Source organism: Pseudophryne corroboree, chromosome 1 (genome assembly GCF_028390025.1).
Source record: "Pseudophryne corroboree isolate aPseCor3 chromosome 1, aPseCor3.hap2, whole genome shotgun sequence".
In the NCBI taxonomy this organism is placed as follows: Eukaryota; Metazoa; Chordata; class Amphibia; order Anura; family Myobatrachidae; genus Pseudophryne; species Pseudophryne corroboree.
The window spans coordinates 697362496-697386943 of NC_086444.1; positions in this window are offsets into that span (position 1 = coordinate 697362496).

Sequence of the window (24448 nt, forward strand, 5' to 3'; positions counted from 1 at the left end):
GGTTAGTGGTTGGGTGAAGCCATTTATTGCCAAACAACTGTGTTTACTCTTTTTAAATCATAATGACAACAGAAACCACCCAAATGACCCTGATCAAAAGTTTACATACCCTGGAGATTTTGGCCTGATAACATGCACACAAGTTGACACAAACGGGTTTGAATGGCTACTAAAGGTAACCATCCTCACCTGTGATCTGTTTGCTTGTAATCAGTGTGTGTGTATAAAAGGTCAGTGAGTTTCTGGACTCCTGAAAGACCCTTGCATCTTTCATCCAGTGCTGCACTGAAGTGTCTGGATTCTGAGTCATGGGGAAAGCAAAAGAATTGTCAAAGGATCTGCGAGAAAAGGTAATTGAACTGTATAAAACAGGAAATGGATTTAAAAAGATATCCAAGCATTTGAGAATGCCAATCAGCAGTGTTCAAACTCTAAATAAGAAGTGGAAAATGAGGGATTCTGTGGAAACCAAATCACGGTCAGGTAGACCAACAAAAATTTCAGCCACAACTGCCAGGAAAATTGTTCGGGATGCAAAGAAAAATCCACAAATAACTTCAGCTGAAATACAGGACTCTCTGAAAAAAGTGGTGTGGTTGTTTCAAGATGCACAATAAGGAGGCATTTGAAGAAAAATGGGCTGCATGGTCGAGTCGCCAGAAGAAAGCCATTACTACGCAAATGCCACAAAGCATCCCGCTTACATTACTCCAAACAGCACAGAGACAAGCCTCAAAACTTCTGGAACAAAGTCATTTGGAGTGATGAGACCAAAATTTAATTTTTTGGCCACAACCATAAACGTTACATTTAGAGAGGAGTCAACAAGGCCTATGATGAAAGGTACACCATTCCTACTGTGAAACACGGAGGTGGATCGCTGATGTTTTGGGGATGTGTGAGCTACAAAGGCACTGGAAACTTGGTCAAAATTGATGGCAAGATGAATGCAGCATGTTATCAGAAAATACTGGAGGAAAATTTGTACTCATCAGCCCGAAAGCTGCGCATGGGACGTACTTGGACGTTCCAACATGACAATGATCCAAAACACAAGGCCAAGTCGACCTGTCATTGGCTACAGCAGAATAAAGTGAAGGTTCTGGAGTGGCCATCTCAGTTTCCTGACCTCAATATCATTGAGCCACTCTGGGGAGATCTCATACGTGCAGTTCATGCAAGACAGCCCAAGAATTTACAGGAACTGGAGGCTTTTTGCCAAGAAGAATGGGCAGCTTTACCATCTGAGAAAATAAAGAGCCTCATCCACAACTACCACAAAAGACTTCAAGCTGTCATTGATGTTAAAGGGGGCAATACACAGTATTAAGAACTGGGGTATGTAAACTTTTGATCAGGGTCATTTGGGTAGTTTCTGTTGTCATTATGATTTAAAAAGAGTAAACACAGTTGTTTGACAATAAATGGCTTCACCCAACCACTAACCGTGAGTGAAAGAAAAGTTTGTGAGTTATCATTCATATTCTCTGACAAATGGCCAGAAAATCACAAATTCTGCTAGGGTATGTAAACTTATGAGCACAACTGTATATAGATAGATATTATGGATGTAGTTAATTTGCCGGCAGTCGGGATCCCGACATCACAATACCGACTTACTTTTATTGAAGTTGATCCAGGGCTACAGTGGCAGTGGTTACTGGCAGCTCCTCCTGCAGCGCCATGTATTTTCACACTGCTAGAGGATCCAGTCTGTGAGTCCCTTGTAGAAGAAGGCGGGGGAGGGGGAGGAGCTTCATGGACTGACTGTATGGCAAAGCAAGGAAGGGGGTGGTGCTGCTGCTTCCTGGCTCCCTGGTGCTTCCAGCCAGGACTTTCAGTGACACTGTTGTCACACTCTATAGATAAGCCGACCCAGTTAAGCAAGGGGGCGGAGCCACAGCGGCATGCAGCATCCGAGGCAAGCAGCTCAGCTGCATCAGTCATCAGTCAGCTGCGTAATAAAGCAGGTAACTTTACTCACCCCTGTCCCCCCATAATCCGGCTCTCAGGCTCTGCACAGACAGCCATGTCTGCCTCCTCTCTCTATCTCTCCTCCTGCACTGTTTAGCAAAACTGCAACTAAAGTTGAATAATGACCTTTGATGGAAACATTTTGTGCTGTTGATGCTTGTGTGTTGATCAACAGCACAAGCATCATGCTGTTATTATGTACTTAGAAACTTTAGACAAATTGTAAAAAATGTTTGTACCCTCTTCTTCCCCTAAGACATACCTCCCAACATTTGAAAATCCTGGAGCGGGACTCCTGGGCATGACTGAAAAGGGGAGTGGCCTCATGGCAGTGCCACAATCTCGAGCCATGCCCCCATTTTACATCACAGTGAGGGCATGGCCAGCCATCTTTAAGCTGCTGGCATGCCCCCAGTCCATCTGTCTCTATTGAATAGAGCAGACTGGAGCCTCCCAACTGCACCCCCTCCCCCTCCCCACCCTGATGCACGACACTGTGGCCCACGGGTGGGACTTTGGGACAGTCACATAAACAAGGGACTGTCCCGCAAAAAATCAGGACAGTTGGGAGGTATGCCTAAGGGTATGTTGACATGTACTTCCCACTTCTGGGGGAGTTTTTTAGGAGTCCGCTGGGTGCTGGACTCCTAAGGGCGTCCCTCAGCCCTCTGTCCTTTCAAATCAGGCACCAGTTTGTGAGCAAATCAGAGCTTGCACACCGGCAGTGGCGGCTCCTGATTGGCTTCCGGACTGTGAGCTTTGATTGACTCACAAACTGGCGCCTGAATTGACATATACCCCCGGCCACCGCAGGAGACCAGACAGGGGGGCAGGAGAGGCGCGCGCTGAGCTCTCCTCCCATTTGACACAGAAGCAGCAGCAGTGGAGACCAGCAGCGGGAGCAGCCGAGCACGGCGGTGGTGAGCAGCACTACTGGGGGCATATTTGTATCTGGCACTGTGGGGGCATATGTGTGCCTGGTACTGTAGGGGCGTATGTGTATCTGGCACTACTGGGAGCATATGTGTATCTGGCACTGCACTACTGGGGACATTATGTGTATCTGTTACTCCACTGGGGTCATTATGTGTATTTAGCACTATTGGGGGCATATGTGTATCTAGCACTGCACTACTGGGTCATGTGTGTATCTGGCACTACTGAGGGTCTATGTGTATCTGGCACTGCCCTATTGGCGTCATTATGTGTATCCAGCACTGCACTACTGGGGTCATTATGTGTATCTGGGACTATTTGGGGCATATGTGTATCTGACACTCTACTGAGGTCAGTATGCATATCTGGCACTCTACTAGTGTCATTATGTATATCTGGCACTGCACTAATGCGGTTATTATGTGTATCTGGTACTGCACTACTGTGGTCATTATGTATATCTGGCACTCTACTAGTGTCATTATGTATATCTGGCACTGCACTAATGCGGTTATTATGTGTGTCTGGTACTGCACTACTGTGGTCATTATGTGTATCTGGCACTATTGGGGGCATATTTGTATCTGGCACTCTACTTTGGTCATTATGTGTGTCTGGCACTCAATTGGGGTCATTATTTCTCACTTATGGTGTTAGTAGGCCTGGAGCTGGCCCTGCCTGAAACCATATGAAATTACTTTATTTTGATTAGAATTACTGCTTCTCTTCAGTTACTATCATGCCACCTGGTAAATTATTAAAATTGCAATTTGCATCTCTGTACATAGGGCCTTATTCAGCATCAATTGCATTTTTGCTAAAAAAGCAAAACTGCAACTGCTATCACTCGCATGCTGGGGACTGCCCAGAACAGGGCAAGGGCCACCCAGCATGCTAATGGCGGCCAGCGATGAGATCGCAATTCAATTGTGACTGCATTGCTGAACAAGTAAAGCCCCCCATCCTCCGCGCTGACCCCCCCCCCCATTTTCCCTGCAACACAACGTCACCATCCCGCAAACGCCTCTGCCTGTCAATCATGCGTGTGTGCACTGTGGTGGGAACTGGGGAGATTCGATTGCATCTCAGTAGCGATGGCCACTGAATGAGGATCATAGATAGATAGAAAGATAGATAGATAGATAGATAGATAGATAGATAGATAGACAGATAGATAGATTCACTTGACAGGCAGACACAATGGCTGCTAATACAGATTGAATTCACACAATGTGCATTTGTCGGGTTAGTAAGTCAGTGTCTCTGTTCCTTACTGCATAAAATTAAGATAACAAAAACATGAGAACTGACGTCACTTGTTATCTGCAGAATGGAATTGCACTGTAGGTGGCAACTCGCTTTTGCTGTGCATGCTTTGCACCCCTTGAGTAACTAACTATTCTTTTACTTGTAAAAGCAAATGTTCATTGAAAAAACTGTAACACTCTCTGGGGTAAATATACTAGGCCAGTGGTTCTCAAATTGTGTGCCGTGGCCCCCTGGAGTACCGCAGGACACGTGCAGGGGTGCCTTGGATTGGTGGTCCAGGACCAATTCAAATTATTTATGGTCAGTGTAATAGGCAAAACCAGCATTGGTGGCTGCTAATCATAAAATATGTGGACAAACCACAGCAAATCTTGTCTCCCAGCACATACCTGAACAGTATGCAGTCAATTTGCTGGCTGTCGGGATCCCGGCAGTCAGGATACCGATGCCGGGATCCCGCCAGCCGACAATGCCGACAGCCAGAATCCCGGTGCACAGGGGCTACTCCCACTCGTGGGTGTCCATAACACCCACAGAGTGAGAATAGAACCTGTGGCAAGTGCAGCGAGTCACCGAGCCCACAAGAGGATTCTTAGCGTTCGCCCCTCTGCCGGCATTCTGGCGGGCAGGATGCCGCTGTTGGGATCTTGACAGCCGGCATTCCACCCGCCGGTAAATAGCATGTAACCCAACTGAACCTAAGGAATTGTAAACAGAATCTAGATAAAAGCTATATTGCGCCTAAGAAAGAGAAACCACAAGGAAACAACGGTAGTAATCATTGCTTGAAGTGCATTTCATGCAAAACAACTAAGCAGACTTCAACTCAACCTGTGAAAGAATTCACATTGAATATTACAAAGAAAGTTTTCCAAGTAGAAGATAGAATTACGTATGACACAGAGGCGTAACTAGGGTTTTTGGAGCCCAGGGAAAGATCAATAATGGCGCCCCCCGCACGCACCCCCCCCCCCCACACACACACCAAAAAACAAACAAAAAACAAACAAACAAAACAAAAGGAAAGTATGTGCGCACACCACCAGTGTCACTGTATATAAAGATGTCAGGGTGTATGTATAGATGTAGGTGCAGTGGTCGAAGTGGAATTTTTGAAGAGGGAGCAAAAAAGTGAAGGTTGCAATTATGCACGCGCCGCTCTGGAAAAAGGGTGTGGTCACTCGAAAGGGGGCGTTTCCTTCAGTGTAGTAGGTCCCCTTATACTATCTAGTACTGGTGCCCCTTTCACATTATGGCACACAGTATGAGCCGAAATTCACATTATAGCACGTGGTATGAGCCGAAATTCACATTATAGCACGCGATATGAGCCGAAATTTACATTATAGCACCCGGTATGAGCCGAAATTCACATTACAGCACACGGTATGAGCCTAAATTCACATTATAGCACACGCTATGAGCCAAAATTCACATTATAGTACACGCTATGAGCCGAAATTCACATTATAGCACATGGTATGAGCCAAAATTCACATTATAGAATGAGGGGATCCTACCCCCTTAATTAACAAGGCCTTTGGCGCACTGTGGTGAGGGGAGCCTACCCCCTTAATTGACTAATTGCATAGTTTAGCAGCGGAAGGGTTGCAGCGGTTTCTCACCCCAAGCTGCGGCGCTTCTGCCACCTCCGACACTACACGTCTTCGGCGCCACCCGGAATGCAGAGCACCGCACCGGTGATGCCCCTTTTTCAGTGTGGTCTGCTGCACTCCGAAGAGGGATCTTCTCTCCTGCTGCAGGATCCTGATGTGCGCCATCCTCCCCGCTGTTCCACGCTGTCTTCTTTAAGCCATCCAGGGTCTTCTGTGGGTCCTTGCTCCGGTAAGCGAGTGTCCTCCGCAATGCCGGTGCTCCCGTCGCTGGTCAGTCTCTTCCCTTGCTGCAGGGTACCGGTCCACTGAAGGTTGGATGTCCTTCCCCGGTCTGCGTCTGGCTGGACTCCTCCTCTTCTACGGCGTCTTCTCCACTCAGTGCGGACGGCTCTGGTCACTCTGGTGAGCTTGCTCCCTCCCGTCTCTTCAGCTGGTGCACATGTCTCCGCTCCTCCTCCGGTCTTCGGTGAGTCCTCCAGGGCTCCTTCCTATGTGCTGCTGCTGTTTGCTAATTTAAAAAAATATATAAACTTCCGGGTCTGCCGCTACTTCGATATATATATATATATATATATATATATATAAAAAGGGGGGATGGGGGTGCCAGCGACCAATGGTGTCTAATTGTTTTTATATAAAATATGAAGAAATGGCTGGATACGTACAGATAAAATTATAAAATTCAATTTAATTTATAAAAGAAAGGGGTGGGATAAAAGTTTACAAGCATAGGGTAATATTTAAGAATACATCAAGAAGATTTTTAAAAAACGGATACACAAAATATGAGGATAAAATAAATATATATAAAAAATATCAATATTCTAAAAAGATAAAAAACACAATGCTTATCTTTTAAAATGGAGGGTCAGTTTAGAGGTACACCCAACGCGTTTCGTCCATCAGACTTCATCAAGGGGTAGGGTGCTAATGAACAAGGGTAGTATTTATAGCTGGTATCATGTGATCAAAGGTAATTATGACATCACTTCCTGTTAAGAGTCTAAAAGGCATAACGCTACACAATTCTCAATATAAATATAAGTGTGCTGAGGAGGCAGTGGAAGTGTGTCCTATAATGTCATTTTGTACAAAAAACGAGTCTTAGAAAGCTGTATTATCGATCTGAAGAGTCCAGGACGCGTCCCGCGTCATTTCCGCCCCGCTTCCGGCGTCCGCAGAGACGATGTGCGCATGCGCGTCAGGCCGCTCTTCCGGTATCGGTGTTTTCACGAGCGCGCTGGATGTTCCCCACTTCCGTCCTTTACTTCTAATGGAAGCTGCCCCACTTCCTATGTGGATTAACTCGGCTGCTTCCTTTGCTTCATTGGAAGGGGAGGCTGTCACTCATTGCGGCGGCCATTTTCATGGAGTTTGTTACAGCTGCAGACACATTTTGTATGGGGATGACCACAGTCTCCATGGGAACCATACATAATAAAAGATATAAATAAAAACAATGAGGGATGTTGAGTATTTCATTGCATATGTTACCTTGCTGCTAAAACTACCTGTGCTGCTTGTTTGCATCATTTTGCACTTTATTAAAACACTGAAGGATATTCATTAGTTCAAACAGTGTGCTGGTTTTTCCTGAGCTGGGCTTTCTAGTGCATGGACAAATGCTATATATATATATATATATATATATATATATGCACACACGTAAAACACACACATGAAACACATACACAGAAAATACACAATTATACGCAAACACACTGAACACATACACACATAAATATACACACAGATAGAAAATATACACACACATAGAAGACATACACACAAACATTATGTACACAAACACACACTTACACTGTCTGTCACCACCACTGTGTCCTCCTCCAGCGGTCCAGCGCCGGACACACACGTACACACGCATACTCCTGCTTACCCCTCCAGCGCCAGACACACACATACACAGAAACACACGCATACTCTTGCTTTGCCCTCCAAGTGTACACACACACACACACACACACACACACACACACACACACACACACACACGCACACTTCTGCTTACCCCTCCAAGCCGGACACACACACCAGGGACATGCGGTGACACGCACACTTCTGCTTACCCCTCCAGGCAGTACACACAAACAGATGCACACTCGTCCTTACCCCACCAGTGCTGGACACACAAACAGGCACAGGCACACGCACCCCTGCTTACCCTTCAAGCAACATACATACACACACATCCTAGCTTACCCCTCCATTGCTGGACACATATACACCCCTGCTTACCCCTCCAACAACATACATATATACACCCTCCCCCCTGCTCATCCTTCCATTGCTGGACACACACACACACACACACACACACACACACACACACACACACACACACACACACACCCCTGCTTACCCCTCCACCAACATACATATATACACCCCCCCCCCTGCTTACCCCTCCATTTGTGCAAAACTTACCCCTCCATCATCACTCATAGGCATTCGGCGGGTGGCAGGTCCGGGGCCCTCCTCTGCGCACACTGGCGCTCACAGCGGCGGGTGGGAGGCAGGCGGCAGGTCCGTGGCGGGGGCCCTCCTTCTCTGCGCACACTGGCGCTCACAGCGACGGGCGGGAGGCAGGCGGCAGGTCCTGGGCCCTCCCACGTCTGAAGAAGTAGCGCCGGACTGGGCACTAGTAGCAGCGGCAGGCAGCATGGGGCGAGCGGGCTGTGCAGGTGCCGGTGGCGCCCCCTTCTGCTGGGGTTGCCACGGCGCCAAGTGCACGTGCCCTTCTCGCCCCGTGCTAGTTACGCCTCTGCACAGAGGGCATAACATATATGTTGGAGTGCCCAGGCGGATACCAGTATATTGGCCAAACCAAAAGAAAACTTAAAACAAGAATTTTTGGATCATATACTCAATATAAATAAAGGACTGGTGACACATAGGGGTAAGTTTACTAATATTCGTGTTTTAGCCGTTTTTAAGGGTGTTTGATCTGGAATGGTATCGGGTGCATTTTACTGCAACTTTTTGAATTCTGATATGGTCATTTACTAAGCTGCCGAGTTTTCCTCATTCGTCTTTTCCGATGTCAATGTGATTCGTAATGTCAGGCAGTGTTTTACGGGAGTGATGAGTAAAACATCAAGGAATCCCGGCCGGATCTGTGAGATCCGTGCAGGGCTTCATTGTGTACCTTGTGTACAGTTTGTTTTTTTGCCAAGTACGTGGATTACAAAGAGGACAGAGCTACACTGGATTGTGTGAGTATAATTTTATTCACAGGTACCCCATGGATTCTACATGGAGAAGTGGACCGAGCCTCGTGTGAACATAGGTAAGTATGTGTGTATGTAGGTGTGCATGTATGTAATAAAGTTTTACTGTCACGGTGTGTGTGTTCTGTTTTTTGTTGGTTATTTTTTTGTAGTAGTACTACAGGTACCAGCGGGCCTGTTTCCCCCCCGCATGCTGGTACTTGTGGTTCTCCAAGTACCAGCTTGCGGGGGAGGCTTGCTGGGACTTGTAGTACTGCTACAAAAAACAATATTCTCATTTTTACACTTGGCTATCAGCCCCCCATCCGCCACCCTTGGATGGGGGGGACAGCCTTGGGCTTCACCCCTGGCCCTTGGGTGGCTGGAGGGGGGCCCCTAGATTTAAGGGGTCCCCACTCCTCCAGGGTACCCCGGCCAGGGGTGACTAGTTAGTGATTTAATGCCAGGGCCGCAGGGACTTATATAAAAGTGTCCCCCGGCTGTGGCATTATCTCTCTGACTAGTGGAGCCCGGTGCTGGTGTTAAAAATACGGGGGACCCCTACGCTTTTTGTCCTCCGTATTTTTGGCACCAGGACCTGGCGCAGAGCCCGGTGCTGGTTGTTTAAATATGGGGGATCCCCTGTCAAATTTTTCCCCATATTTTTACAACCAGGACCGGCTCAAAGAGCCCGAGGCTAGTTATGCTTAGGAGGGGGGACCCCACGCAATTTTTTTTTCAGTTTTTACAGTAAACAGACCCTTTCCCATAGATAACCATGCACAGATCTCACTGATCCGTGCATGATTCTCCAAACTCGCCTGGAAAAAGCAGGTCTATTTTTTTGCTGTTTTTTTTAACGAATCGCAAAAAAATACACCCGCACTTGAGCACTCAGAGACTAACACTCAAATACGAATGAATAGTAAATACCTGTGTTGTATGAAATAACAGCCGCATTTGACCGATGGTCTATTCATTCGTATTTCTGAACTTTGCCAGTAAAACCATTACGAATAGCCCAAACTCTGCCGAGATTTGTGCTTAGTGAATTCCCGTGTTGGGACTTAGAAAAAAAAACACAAATCGGACAAACTCGGATTATTAGTAAATATAGGCCATAGTGTCTCAGATTTTTTTTTAGATTGTCATAATAAAGACTCATCAAATCTCAAATTTATGGGTATACAAAAAGTGAACATCAATTGGAGAGAAGGTGATATTTCACAAGATCTGAAAAGGAATGAAACAATATGGATTTATCTCATGGACACATTAAATCCAAATGGACTGAATATTGAAATAGAACTTAATGTCTTTTTATAAATCCCTTATTTTTATACGATTTTTTATACACCCATGCTATAACATAATTTTAATCATATTAACTGTAGAATACACAGTACCAAAAAAATTCCTCTTTTTTAAATATATAATGAAAAGTAATAAAGATGGAGACTTCCCTAAACAGGAACATGAGGCAGCCACCTTTTTAATCCTAATTTCCGTTTTTTGAATAAAGTTTTTTTTTTTACTATATAAAGAAGACCACAGTGTCTGACAATTTATCCTTGTAAAAGGGCTTTTATGCCTGAAACGCGTTGGACCCGCTTTTAACAGCATTAGAGGAGAGATCTGTGAACACTGCCAAGCCGCCGACAGGCGAAAGGAGGACCACACACAGAGGGAACCAGCCACCAGTGCTATAATGGAAAGCCACGCTGTGAGAGAAGTGCTGATATAGGAATCCCCAGCCCCAGCACTGCAGCAGATCCCTTAGAGCATTGTTTTGGGATCTAGCAAAGATATTTATATTACAGTATCTACACTTGTGCACAACCTATAGAGTGTCACATGTATGGCAGACAAATTACAATTTATCCTCCTTATTTGCATAAAGATTTGGCCTAATTGGTGTGTTTGAGTCCCCATGAGTTCTACCTATCTATTCTCAAATGAAGCAACAGCATACAGAAATTGTGCTCCTTGATGAGCAGGTGTGGCCATGGGTGCTAGCGGTTGAGGAGTTGGTGGTGTGGGGATTAGTGCAGTAGGCAGTGATTATATTGAACAAGTGTAATCATACAGTATCTTCCTCTCCTTGGGCTTTCAGTGACATGCAGTCAGGGGAGGCAGACCATCACCTATCTTGGGGTTTCCCCTGCGGCCAGGCAGCTATCAGATCTGCTTCACTGGGGAAGGGAAGGGGGTGAGCGTGCCTTGAGCCCATGATTCCCTACCTGCAACTGGCAGCCTGATATATCTGTTAGGAGCAGTGGTAGGGTCTCATTGAGCATCAGCAGGAGGAGCTGCAGCATGGGGAGAGAGTTTACAAAGTGGGTCCCTGAACCCAGACACAAAGCAGCCACCCATCCACCTCTCCAACCAAGCACCAGAATCCAGTCGGCACCTCATAGGCAGGGGAGACTGAGGATAGAGAGTTGAAAGCAAGTCATGTGAAAGGCGCTGCAGAGTTAGAGATGTGAGGTGAAGGCAGTGTGATCTGTGAGGGGGGCTGTGTGCAGAGAGTGTGATTTGGGTGGGCTGTGAAGGGGCAGTGTGATCTGTGAGAAGGGTGGCTGTGCGAAGGCAGTGTGATGTGATGGGGAGCGGGGTGGAGGCCGTGCGGTCTGGAGGATGACAGGGCTGTGTGGAGAAAGTGGGATCTGTGAGGAGGGGGCTGTGTGGAGGCACTGTGATCTGTGATAAAGTGTGCTGTGTGGAGGCAGTGTGATCTGTGAGGAGGCAGTGTGTGTGAGGTTATAGGGGCATTGAGGGGGAGGAAGACGCTATTGGAAATTTTCACCCTGGGCTCCACTTGGTCTAGAACCGAAACTGCTCTCAGGTGGGATCCTTCAGATGAGAAAGCTGAGCAGTGCTGGAGGAGCAGCATGGGAAGGGCTGAACTACTGCTTGGACCAGCTAGGGAGAGGTAGGGAAAGTACCCTGTTCCTCATTAAAAGCTTTCTAAAACCTGCCCATCCCTAATAATTTCTCCAAAGGGGCTATAAACATTTTACATTGTGCATCTACTCCGTTACTGGCGATCTTCACCAGTACTCCGCACTTAACACTCTGCCACTCTCTTCTCTCACACTCCATAGTCTGACTCCCCTCGCCCTCCCCTTTCCTCTCTCCATTTCAGGGCCTCTAGGGTTCTATCCTCTCACACTCCCTGGGTCTGTACCCACTCCCTGTCTCCCCTATCTTTCTTCCCTCTCCAGCCTAGAGTTTTAGGACTCCACAGTTTATTCACCCACTTTCCTTTCCTCTCTATCCCTCTGACCTCTATTTTTTTATTTCTTTATTCTCTACCCCTTCCACATGCATTCTCCTACCAACTTACATTCCGTCCACAACAACCATCATACCCACTCACCTTTTTGGTCTATTTGTCTACACTACTCTCTTTCTCCCCATTTTACAATGATTTATTTTATTATTAATTCTCAAATGTTTTTTTACTTAACTTTTATACTTTTACAGTATATGTATATTTTTATTTTATATTATTCAGTGATACACTACAATGTGTGTGCACAAGTATCACCACATTTTTTTTCTAATCTTTCACACCACACATTAGCACACATATCAATAATGCTCCTCACTATTTTAATATTTAGGATCAGCATCATCCACCAGAGGCTGGGAGTAACATTTGTACACCCCTGTACTGTGAGCCCCGTGTTACCTCCCCAGTAGTGTCATCTCAGGACTGTCCGTCTATAAGGCTGTGATTGCTTCCCATTACTGTGGTGGCATATGTAGTAAATCTGGCTCTGATACAGTGCCTCCCCAGCCATTGACCTCACTGCAAGCCCCTGAGGTCTTTCTCAAGGATCTGATGTGGTTGCTAGTATGATGGAAAGTGCTGGATCTGTTTGGAAAAAAAATATATAAGTATTCTTTGCCAAACAATAGTTTTTCACAGTACTGCATGATGGTGAATATTTTTTTTTTTTAAACTGGTGAATGTTCTTTTTGGGAAATGGACCAAATGATACAGTAGAACAAAACAAAAAGATAACACATACGATACATGTTTTACTCATGATTGTGGAGCAAAAAAACAAGCTCTAAAACTGGTGTTAAAATTAGACTTCAATTAGTGCAAAAACACGCCATGTGTAGAAATCCTGCCTACAGATTTGTCCTCATACATCGGGTATATTTACTGAAGGTCAATCTTCATAGATTTCAAAAAGATCTAAATCAATGTTGTACTTTCAGGGCTAAAATACACATTTACTAACATTTAAAAATGAATATTAAAAAAAAACAAAAAACCTGTTAATAAATGTGTGTTTCAGCCACTGAAATCCCACATCAATTGAGATGGATTGTCATTGATTTTCATCAATGAAATTCGACCTTTACTTTTATTTTGCTTTTTATACCTCCTGGTATACAGTATTTCCAGATGCCAAGGGGATATATGAATAGCAGAGACAGGATTTTATTCTTTTTGCACCATCAAGGAAGTGGAGAAAGTTATGTTAAGAACCTAATTTCACTGGTATGCTCTTGCCTACTCAGTACATATTGAAGATGCGATTTGTGTCTAGCATATTCTTGCAGTAACATTGCCTGCTATCTGTAGAGTCTCTGGAGTCTTCAACACAATTCAAGAACGTAGAAATATATTATTTACTTTTCACTTATTTATCTTTTTAGACTTCTATCAAAAACTATCTGTCACAAATCTGAATGTTCTCACTAATATAATATGATCAAAAATATGCTTTTTTCAGTACATTGGACAGCACCTTGATTCTCTGTCATCTACTTGCAATTTTACATTTTGTACAGATGTGTCATCATACACTATGGCTTCACTTGCGCCAAACAGACCCTCTCAGCATGCCAGGTCCCAAGTAACTCAGTCGTGCCAAGCGTCTTTTTCACTCAAAATGTGCATCTATTTCACATAAATAAAACAACTGGAAGTGACAAAATGATAATGTAGGCTTCTCAATGTGGATACAGTAAGATGTCTCAATGTGGATAATGTAGACATGTTTATTCTGGATATTGTAGACTTCCGCAATGTGGATACTGTAGCTTTCTCAATGTGGAGTATTTAGATTTACTAAATGTGGATACTGTAGGTTTCCTCAAAGGATTCCTGTCAATGTGTACACTGTAGGCTTCCTCAATATGTACACTGTAGGCTTCCTCAATGTGTACCCTGTAGGCTTCCTCAATGTGTACACTGTAGGCTTCCTCAATGTGTACACTGTAGACTTCCTTAATGTAAAGATTGCAGGCTTACCCAGTGTGGATCCTGTAGAAATTCTCAATTTGGATACTATTGATTCCTTCTTTGGCAATACTGTAGGAATCCTCAATGTGGATCATGTAGGTTTTCTCAATGCAGAACCTGTCTTCCTAACTGTGAATAATGCAGGCTTTCTCAATGTGGACACTGTAGGTTGACTCAATGTAGACAATGTAGACTTCCTCAGTGTGCATACTGTAGGCTTCTTCATTCCTGTAAGAAATGGTTGTAGTTTTGAAATATGATGGGGAAGACTGGTAGAGGAGAAGTTAAAACTAATAAAGCATAATGAGAATATCAATCCACAATCACCTGCAATAAATCAGAGTGTCTGTCAAATGATATCATGGCGGCAAACAATAGGCCAGCTCAGCATTTCTGTACACTGAAGATGCTTTGCAAACCAGCATGCCTGTAGCAAACCAGCATGCCTGTAGCCTGATGAAGCCCTCTCCCAGGCAAGATGTAATGAGTTTGCAAACTTCTTTGCAGATAAAATATCCTTTATCCGGACTGGAATCCCCATGGTGCCATCAAAGGAGTGCCCAATTCCAAGCCTGTAAATGTAAGCCACCTGTCTTTATGGATCAGCTGTGACCCAATGGATGTAAAAGACATTGCTGAAGTTACCGAAATCTTGTATACCACTTTATGCTCCCTGAACAAAACTTCCAATAGGGTATATGGACATAATTCTACAACTGCTATGTAGATGATACACATCTGTACCTGTCCTTTACTCCGGGTACTGAGAACCCAATAACAACCCTAATTGACTGTGTTGCTGAGCTCCAGGAGTGGATGACTGCTAGTTACTTGCAACTGAATCCTGATAAAACAAGGTTCTTATGATAGGTTTTAGGACAAGACTGCAACATAGTCAACTAACTGGACTTACGCTCTTGAGGGTTCAGAATAACAAAACACTAAATATGTGCACAATTTTGGTAATCTCCTGGATAGTGGCTTCACACTTAAACATCAGCTATTAGCCACACTCAAATCCTCATTCTTTCATACAAGAAACATAGCCAAAATCAAACCCTTAATTCCCCCAGAACATCTGCCTTAAGTCATACGTTTTAAGGCATATCTTCACGCATAGACTACTGCAATGCCCCATGCATGGGTCTCCCAGCAAAATAATTGCACCACTTGCAGCTGGTACAAAATATGTATCATCACGCCTAGACTACTGAAATGCCCTCTACCTGGGTTTCCCAGCAAAAGATTTGCACCGCTTCCAGCAGATACAAAATGTAGCTGCCAGGCTATTAACGAACCAGGTTCATTCCAGCCACATAACACCTATTCTCTTCTTCCTTCACTGGCTGCCTCTAAGATGGCAAATCTATTTTAAGATTGATTTACTGACTTTCAAAGCCCTACAAGAACAGAGCCAAGATACCTGAAGCAGCTTCTGATTCATTACTGCCCCGCAGTACCTAGAATCTTGCTGAATTCATCTGGGGTTGAGCTTTTAGCTTTGCGGCTCGGACTCTATGGAACTCACTTCCCTGAACAGATTTATTAGCCTTCCTCTGTATGGATACTGTAAGATTCCTCAATGTGGATACTGTAGGCTTCCTCAATGTGTACACTGGATGCTTTTTCAGTGTTGAAATTGTAAGCTTTTTCAACGTGGATACTGCAGGCTTCCTTAAAGTGGATACTGCAGGCTTCCTCAATGTGGCTACAGTAGGATTCATCAATGTGGATGCTGTAGGCTTCAGGGTTGGCCCCAAATCTGCTAGCACCCTATGCTAGAATTTTTGGAGTGCCACCCACTTTCCAATCCAACTATGTACATAATGACAAGATGAATTCTATCAACCAAAGAAAACATGCCTCAAGGGGAAAATACACACATACCTTGCGCACCACAGGTAAAAAAAAAACCCACACACATTACTTCACATGGGAAAAAAGGCCACACAATGCCCTCCACAGTAAAACACACACACACACACACACACACACACACACACACACACACACACACACACACACTGGCATCCTACAGGAAAAAGATACACACACATTGCCCGCCACAGAAAAAGAAACACACACAATGGGCCTCACAGGAAAAAAACAACACTTTGCCCCCACGGAAGACTTATTTATCTACTGTCAGGTATGGCTTGTGAGAGGGATCTGGTGAGTGGACTGAAGCTGGGGAAGACAAAACCTCATGAGGATGGTTACTGTAGTTGTAGGGACTTGAAAGCCCAAACTGTGGAAGACTGGGTTCTGGTGTAGCTGTGGCAAGAAATGACGGACTGCTGTAGTCTGGTACTGGGCGAATGAGACTTAGAAGAACAACTGCCAAAGTCTGGAACTGGAATGAGTGAAACTTGAAAACTGTTGAGGACTGAAGCTGGATTAGGTGGAACTTGGAAACATGGACTGTTGAAGACTGAAGTTAAACAGGTGAAATGTGAAAACACACACTGTTGGAGACTGAAGCTGGAACAAGTGAAACTTGGAAACTCGGACTGCTGAAGATTGAGGCTGGAACAAATGAAACTTTGAAATTATGGGCTGCTGTAGACTGAGGCTGGAACAGGTGAAACTTGAAAACACAGACTGTTGAAGACTGAAGTTAAACATGAAAAAAACTGGTAAATGCTGGAACCGGGTTGAAACGGTATATGCTGGTACCGGGCTGGAACCAGTAGACGCTGGGATCGTACTGAAACCAATATGCGCTGAGACTGGGCTGGGACCAAGCTGGAACTGATAAAAATGCTGAAAACAGGCTGGAACCGGTATATGCTGGAATCGGGCTGGATATGGTTGATGCTGGGACCGAGCTGGAACCGGTATATGCTGAGACCGGCTGGAGTCAGTATAGAGTCAGTGGGTGCTAGGATGACACAGAGTCCATAAGCAAGTAATTATCAGAGAGAATCCCTGCAGATCTGTGGATGACAACAAAGCACTGACATCAGGAAGAGCTTTTGCAAGATCTTTATACCCTTGGGTGACTGCGGATTGGCTGTATCATGTGCTCACAGACTGGCTTCCAGTTGGTGTTAGGCTTCCTCTTTTATTAGTCAGTCTAGCCACACGGAGTAGGAGAGGAGTGACGTGGAAGACGTGACCCAGAAGTGGTTGACGGGTGCACATGTGTGTGAGTGGTGCCGGTGAGGGGGGAGCGGAAGCGGGAGCCTGTGCCTGTGCTGGTCGGAGCGGGTGCTGGAGAGGGGACAGAGTGGTCGCCGGAGAGGGGGGCCGCTGCTGAGCGGAGCATGCAGCAAGAGTAAGAGCTGGCGCTGCCGCTCTTTGTGAAAGTTGTGTGAGGGGCTACGACCTTGAGAGTGTGTGTGTGCATTTTGTGTGAGTGTGTGAGGGGCTGAGATATTGTGTGTGTGTGTGTGTGTGGGGCTGCATTTTTGTGTGTGTGTGAGGGGCTGATATATTGTGTCAGTGTGTTGGGGGCTGCATTTTTGTGTGTGTGTGAGTGGCTGTGTTTTTTAGATGAGTGTGTGAGGGGCTGAGATATTGTGTGTGTGTGTGTGTGTGTGTGTGTGAGTGTCTGCGTTTTTGTTTTTGTGTGAGTGGCATGCGCTTTTGTGTGTATGTGGGGAGCTGCGTTTTTGTGTGTGTGTACTAGGGGCTGCCGGTGATGCTGCTGCGGCCGAGCTGCAAATTGCTGCCCCCATAGTGGAGAAGGGAGGAGGGAAAGAGCAGTCTGCAAGGGTATTAACATGGGTACTAACAAGGGTATTACTAAAGATAATGCCAAAACACTAACTAACAACGATTATGGGTCATCATTACTGCATATAGAAAATTATGTTCCTAGCACAAGGGGAAATACTCATCTTAGTTGTATGTATGTAAACGCTAGAAGCCTTGCAGTTAAAAAGGGGGAACTAGAAGTCCCTGCAGCAAGCAAACAGTATATTATAGGCATTACTGAAACTTGGTGGGATGAATCTTATAATTGGACAGTCAATCTAGAGGGTTATATGCTGTTCAGGAGAGATAGATTAAATAAATGGGGTGGAGGGGTATGTCTTTAAGTAAAGCAGTTTTTAAAACCTGATATACGGGAACATATTCACGAGGCGACTGGAAATACTGTTGAGACGTTAAGAGTAGAAATTGCATGTGGGGGAAAAGGAACAAAAAAATACAGTATCGGTGCTATGCTACAAGCCACCTGGTATTAATGTGTCTGATGAGGAAATGTTACTGAAGCAAATTAAAAAAGCAGCAAGAGTAGGTGACGTAATAGTGATGGGAGATTTTAACTATCCGGAGATAAATTGGACAAATGATTCATGTGATACTGCCAGGGGTAATATGTTTTTGAATACACTAAATGACAACTACTTACTTCAACTAATCGAGGAACCAACTAGGTACAATGCAATTGTAGACCTGGTATTAACTAACAATGGGGAATTGATATCAAATATTATAGTAGGGGAGCCCATGGGGAACAGCGACCACAATATGGTCACATTCAATATAAGTTTTCATAAGCAGTCCTATATTGGCTCAACTAGGACTCTAAACCTTAGCAAACCCAACTTTGACATGATGAGGGAAGCTTTAAGGGACATTGAGTGGGTAATTTTGTTTCAAGGAAAAGATACTATGGAGAAATGGGACGTATTAAAAGCACTGCTCATTAGTAATACTCGCAAATTTATTCCCATGGGCAGCAAACAAAGGACTAAAAATTCCAAACCAATGTTGCTTAACAAAAAGATAAAGGAACTAATGGGCAAAAAGGCGTCAAAAATACAAATCAGACAGGAATGCAGAGTCATTCCAGCACTATGAGGATTGTAACAAAATATGCAAAAAAAGAAATAAGAGCTGCTAAAGTAGAAACTGAAAAGCTAGTAGCAAAGGAAAGCAAATCAAACCCCCCAAAAATTTTTTAAATATATCAACAGCAAAAGATTAAAGAAGGAGAGTATTGGCCCTTTAAAGGACGAGCTGGAAGTCTTAATCAAAAATAATAATCACATTGCGGATAAACTAAATGAGTTTTTCTCATCGGTATTCACAAGAGAAGACCAGATGCAGGGATTAACACACAATCTCAACAAAGTTAATGTCTCACTGCTAAGTGCTTAATTAAGTGAGGAGATAGTCTGTGACCGATTAAATTTTTTTTATATTAATAAATCACCTGGTCCCGACAGAATTCACCCAAGGGTTCTCATGGAGCTTCACTCTGAACTAGAAAGACAGCTATTTTTGATCTTCAATGACTCACTTACATTAGACATGGTTCCCAAAGACCAGCATATAGCAGAAGTAGTGCTGATATTATAAAAGGGAATTAAAGCTGAACCGGGCAATTATAGACCAGTTAGTCTTACATCTATAGTGGGGAAAGTACTGGAAGGTAGCCTAAGGGATAGTATACAGATGTTCATTGAAGACAACAAGGTTATTAATAGGAACCATACAGATATGATGGTGAGCTGCTCAATCAGATTGTAATTTCACTCAGGTGCTAAAAGGGAGGAGTAATTCTGTGGAAGAAGAAACAATTTGTGTTCCCTAATGCACACTAAGTGAAAAATAATAATAGTAATAATACTACATAATAAGCAGATAATACGGAGATCTTAGTTGCGTATATCTGCAGATATAGGGTTAAGCCCCCAGGCCAAGCGACAAGGCTTCTCCGTCACTGGGGGTCCCTAATACTAGGTATGGGTCCGGGGTGCAGGACCCCATCACGTCGGCACAGGTCGGCTACCCCAGGTCAGCACACAGGTGAAAATTAATAAGGGTTAATAAGAAGCACAGAAGTGCTATGCAAGTGGTGTGATTAAAATAATACAAAAATATATACAAAGTGATAGGAAAAATCATAAGTGTTAATAAAGTGTTAGGGTGTGCCGACCTGAAGCCGCCCAGGCATACGACACAGGGGCCACCGCACCACACACGCTTCAGTTCGGCACACCCTAACACTTTATTAACACTTATGATTTTTCCTATCACTTTGTATAAATTTTTGTATTATTTTAATCACACCACTTACATAGCACTTCTGTGCTTCTTATTAACCCTTATTAATTTTCACCTGTGTGCTGACCTGGGGTAGCCGACCTGTGCCGACGTGATGGGGTCCTGCACCCCGGACCCATACCTAGTATTAGGGACCCCCAGTGACGGAGAAGCCTTGTCGATTGGCCTGGGGGCTTAACCCTATATCTGCAGATATACGCAACTAAGATCTCCGTATTATCTGATTATTATGTAGTATTATTATTATTATTATTTTTTTTCACTCAGTGTGCATTAGGGAACACAAATTGTTTCTTCTTCCACAGAATTACCCCTCCCTTTTACACCTGAGTGAAATTACAATCTGATTGAGCAGCTCACCATCATATGTGTATTGTATTTAGAGAGGCATGGATGGCTCAGCATTAGGAGGGATTGCTGACTCCAGAGTGCCATTGGAGAAGCCAGGGGTGTCTCCAGGTAAGCTGGCTCTCAGATACTGTAGGAGCCATTATCATGTAGCCTTACACTGGGAATTTAGAACCAGACATATGTGTAATTATTTATGGGGTGGGTGTGGTGGCCCCTGTGTCGGTATGGCTGGGCGGCTTCAGGTCGGCACACCATAACACTTTATTAACACTTATGATTTTTCCTATCACTTTGTATATATTTTTGTATTATTTTAATCACACCACTTACATAGCACTTCTGTGCTTCTTATTAACCCCTATTAACTTTCACTTATGTGCTGACCTGGGGTAGCCGACCTGTGCCGACGTGATGGGGTCCTGCACTCCGGACCCATACCTAGTATTAGGGACCCCCAGTGATGGAGAAGCCTTGTTGATTGGCCTGGGGGCTTAACCCTATATCTGCAGATATACGCAACTAAGATCTCCGTATTATCTGCTTATTATGTATTATTATTATTATTATTATTATTATTTTTCACTCAGTGTGCATTAGGGAACACAAATTGTTTCTTCTTCCACAGAATTACCCCTCCCTTTTAGCACCTGAGTGAAATTACAATCTGATTGAGCAGCTCACCATCATATGTGTATTGTATTTAGAGAGGCATGGATGGGTCAGCATTAGGAGGGATTGCTGACTCCAGAGTGCCATTGGAGAAGCCAGGGGTGTCTCCAGGTAAGCTGGCTCTCAGATACTGTAGGAGCCATTATCATGTGGCCTTACACTGGGAATTTAGACCCAGACATATGTGTAATTATTTATGGGGTGGGTGTGGGGTACGGTGGCCCCTATGTCGGTATGGCTGGGTGGCTTCAGGTCGGCACACCCTAACACTTTATTAACACTTATGATTTTTCCTATCACTTTGTATATATTTTTGTATTATTTTAATCACACCACTTACATAGCACTTCTGTGCTTCTTATTAACCCTTATTAATTTTCACCTGTGTGCTGACCTGGGGTAGCCGACGTGATGGGGTCCTGCACCCCGGACCCATACCTAGTATTAGGGACCCCCAGTGATGGAGAAGCCTTGTCGATTGGCCTGGGGGCTTAACCCTATATACGCAACTAAGATCTCCGTATTATCTGCTTATTATGTAGTATTATTATTATTATTATTATTATTATTATTTTTCACTCAGTGTGCATATTAATTAGAGATGTGCACCGGAAATTTTTCGGGTTTTGTGTTTTGGTTTTGGGTTCGGTTCCGCGGCCGTGTTTTGGGTTCGAACGCGTTTTGGCAAAACCTCACCGAATTTTTTTTGTCGGATTCGGGTGTGTTTTGGATTCGGGTGTTTTTTTCAAAAAACCCTAAAAAACAGCTTAAATCATAGAATTTGGGGGTCATTTTGATCCCAAAGTATTATTAACTAGAGATGAGCGGGTTCGGTTCCTCGGAATCCGAACCCGCCCGAACTTCAGGTTTTTTTACACGGGGCCGAGCGACTCGGATCTTCCCGCCTTGCTCGGTTAACCCGAGCGCGCCCGAACGTCATCATCCCGCTGTCGGATTCTCGCGAGGCTCGGATTCTATCGCGAGACTCGGATTCTATATAAGGAGCCGCGCGTCGCCGCCATTTTCACACGTGCATTGAGATTGATAGGGAGAGGACGTGGCTGGCGTCCTCTCCGTTTAGAGTGACTAGAGTACTAGAGAGAGACACAAATTTTGGGGAGCATATAGGAGGAGTACTACTTGCTGCTGATAGTGTGACCAGTGACCAGTGCCACCAGTTTAATTAATCCGTTCTCTGCCTGAAAAAAAACGATACACAGTGTGACACAGTCACACATACCATATCTGTGCTCAGCCCAGTGTGCTGCATCATATACTGTATATCATTATCTGACTGCTGAGTGCTCACTGCTCACACAGCTTAATTGTGGGGGAGACTGGGGAGCAGTTATAGCAGGAGTACATTTAAGTACAGTGCACACTTTTGCTGCCAGAGTGCCACTGCCAGTGTGACTGACCAGTGACCACTGACCACCAGTATATTGTGATTGTCTGCTGACCACCAGTATATTGTGATTGTCTGCCTGAAAAAGTTAAACACTCGTCGTGTGGTGTTTTTATAAACGCATTCTGCAGACAGTGTCCAGCAGGTCCGTCATTACATAATATATACCTGTCCGGCTGCAGTACTAGTGTGATATATATATATATATTTTAATTTTATCTCATTATCATCCAGTCTATATTAGCAGCAGACACAGTATGGTAGTCCACGGCTGTAGCTACCTCTGTGTCGGCAGTCGCTCGTCCATCCATAATTGTATACCACCTACCCGTGTTTTTTTTTTTTTCTATCTTCTTGATACTAGTAGCTTACTTTAGGAGTCTGCAGTGCTGAGTCTGACAGACAGTGTCCAGCAGGTCCGTCATTACATAATATATACCTGTCCGGCTGCAGTACTAGTGTGATATATATATATATTTTAATTTTATCTCATTATCATCCAGTCTATATTAGCAGCAGACACAGTACGGTAGTCCACGGCTGTAGCTACCTCTGTGTCGGCAGTCGCTCGTCCATCCATAATTGTATACCACCTACCCGTGGTTTTTTTTCTCTATCTTCTTGATACTAGTAGCTTACTTTAGGAGTCTGCAGTGCTGACAGACAGTGTCCAGCAGGTCCGTCATTACATAATATATACCTGTCCGGCTGCAGTACTAGTGTGATATATATATATATTTTAATTTTATCTCATTATCATCCAGTCTATATTAGCAGCAGACACAGTACGGTAGTCCACGGCTGTAGATACCTCTGTGTCGGCAGTCGCTCGTCCATCCATATGTATACCACCTACCCGTGGTTTTTTTTTTCTATCTTCTTGATACTAGTAGCTTACTTTAGGAGTCTGCAGTGCTGACAGACAGTGTCCAGCAGGTCCGTCATTACATAATATATACCTGTCCGGCTGCAGTACTAGTGTGATATATATATATTTTAATTTTATCTCATTATCATCCAGTCTATATTAGCAGCAGACACAGTACGGTAGTCCACGGCTGTAGCTACCTCTGTGTCGGCAGTCGCTCGTCCATCCATAATTGTATACCACCTACCCGTGGTTTTTTTTTCTCTATCTTCTTGATACTAGTAGCTTACTTTAGGAGTCTGCAGTGCTGACAGACAGTGTCCAGCAGGTCCGTCATTACATAATATATACCGGTCCGGCTGCAGTACTAGTGTGATATATATATATTTTAATTTTATCTCATTATCATCCAGTCTATATTAGCAGCAGACAGAGTACGGTAGTCCACGGCTGTAGCTACCTCTGTGTCGGCAGTCGCTCGTCCATCCATAAGTATACTAGTATCCATCCATCTCCATTGTTTACCTGAGGTGCCTTTTAGTTGTGCCTATTAAAATATGGAGAACAAAAATGTTGAGGCTCCAAAAATAGGGAAAGATCAAGATCGACTTCCACCTCGTGCTGAAGCTGCTGCCACTAGTCATGGCCGAGACGATGAAATGCCAGCAACGTCGTCTGCCAAGGCCGATGCCCAATGTCATAGTACAGAGCATGTAAAATCTAAAACACCAAATATCAGTAAAAAAAGGACTCAAAAATCTAAAATAAAATTGTCGGAGGAGAAGCGTAAACTTGCCAATATGCCATTTACCACACGGAGTGGCAAGGAACGGCTGAGGCCCTGGC